Genomic DNA, 2,022 nt, shown 5'->3' with positions numbered 1-2,022 from the left:
GCATTTTCGCTCATATTGACCTTTGTACTTGCACATTGCTTTCTGTTTGTTTGCGAGACGAGTTTTCCTTTACAAAGCAGATCGAGTTTGTTTGCAAAATGCTGGATTTGTTTAATTATGGCACAATATTAACTCCATACCCTTTCTCTCTCGCCGCCACTAAGTTGCAAGTGCACAAGTTAGTTTTGCACCTGATATATTGCGAAAAGAGTAGCAAAAGTCAAGGCGCAAAATTTGAAATTGCAGTGACAGATTTGAGAAGTTGCAAGTGCCTAATTGAGGTTGTACTGCGATTTGTAAGAATAAGTGCAACTATGTACAACAAGTTTGTGTCTGTCATTGTATTTTTATGAATGGCATTTTACACATTTCTGACTACTTGTCTGCAGCTTCAAGATGTTTCAGATTTTTATTTGACAGGTTTTCACATTTGAGCTGTGAGTGTACATGTTCACGTACAAGTACAAATATTTGTTGTACAAGTTCTCAAATTCACATTTACATGCTCTCGAGTTTTGCTACTGTTTTACCTTAATACAAGTCCCTACCATCGAGTCTCAAGCAAGTCTATGTTGCAGTACACACTAACCAAGTCAAGTCAGTGGTTGACTTCAAGCAAGTCAAGTCGAGTCTTTATTTATTTATTAGTCGAGAATTATTATTATTAGGGGTTCAAGCACGAAGTGCTGAAACCCTATTGTAATTGTAAGGATTTGTATTATTATTCTTCTGCCGTAAAACGCTTCGTGCAGCCCAAACCGTAAGTGCTGGAGACTTGAAACTTTGCCAGATGGTAGTACAAAAATCGAGGAGAGGTTCAGAGAGTATGACCCCGATTGGCCCATAGGTGGCGCTATAGCGACCAAAAGCGCGAAACTGCTCATAACTCTTAGACCGTATGTCGTACTCAAGTGTCTTATATCCATAGACAGTAAAAGAAATGGACACAGCGACCCCATTGGATTCAACGGAGACAAACTCTCGCTTCCTGATGGCTGAGCAACTGCGCAGACTCAAACTGAGATTGACGATGTAGATGTCACGTGAGCAGCCCGTCTGTCTTCTAGTAGCTGTGCCGAGAGAAATCTGAATCATTCCCTTCCGAATCTCGCAGAGACGGAGAGTGTGAGTAGGAGCTGTCCATGAGCTTGGAGCAGGAGACACTTTTGCTATGTATTCTGATTAATTATTTTGTCACTTTGCCTCCACGTCCCCCGATCGCCCGCGAGCTTCTCCTCCTGTCCATACGGTAATCTCTCTACTGTGCGACAGAGAGTCGCGTGGTTATGACGCAATCGTTAGCCTATTTTTACAAAAATTGCTTCTACGGGGCCATAACGGAAGCTATAAGGTAGGGCTTTAATCTCCCTGTCGATTAGTCGATTATTTGGTCGATACGTTCTAGCTCGACCAAAATTCTGATTGGTCGATTTTTTTGCCGCGTTCATTTCATCAGGTGGAAAGCACTAATTGCTAATGGGGGTGTTTTCAGAGCACCCCTGTTTCACAGGTAACAGTCTGTCTTCAGAACACCCCCCTTGTTTTCACTTCTTTTGGATTAGCCCAACTCACCGGAGAAGACGGACAGATTGAAGAAAGTAGGCTACTAGAAGGTTTGCTGAATATTATTACTTGATCTGGTTTGTTTAATAAATATTATGTTTTTATGAAAGTGGACGTGCCTTTTGTGTTTAAGAGTAAAAGCTTTAAGTTAATAGTCTATTCGTGTCTCAGTCGCGAAGCTGAGCTCCTGTGTTCAGCCTCGCTCTGTGCGATGATAGTGTCTGTCAGTTATTATAATACATATGACAAAAACAATTGTCTAAATTATGTTACATATTCCTGCTTATATCATTGGAAAGCTGGAAAGCTGGACTCCTGAAGTATATCTCCGATTTCATTTCCGCCATGATAGATTTTCCGCCATTTTGAATTTTGTCAAAAATCTGGAACCAAACCAGTCTAGGACAATTCTCTGGACTCTCTAGATCAATAATTATCCCCAAAAAAGTTTAACTTTTG

This window comes from Squalius cephalus, assembly GCF_949319135.1.
Source record: "Squalius cephalus genome assembly, contig: scaffold_85, whole genome shotgun sequence".
Lineage (NCBI taxonomy): Eukaryota > Metazoa > Chordata > Actinopteri > Cypriniformes > Leuciscidae > Squalius > Squalius cephalus.
Note: the sequence above shows the minus strand (reverse complement) of the source record.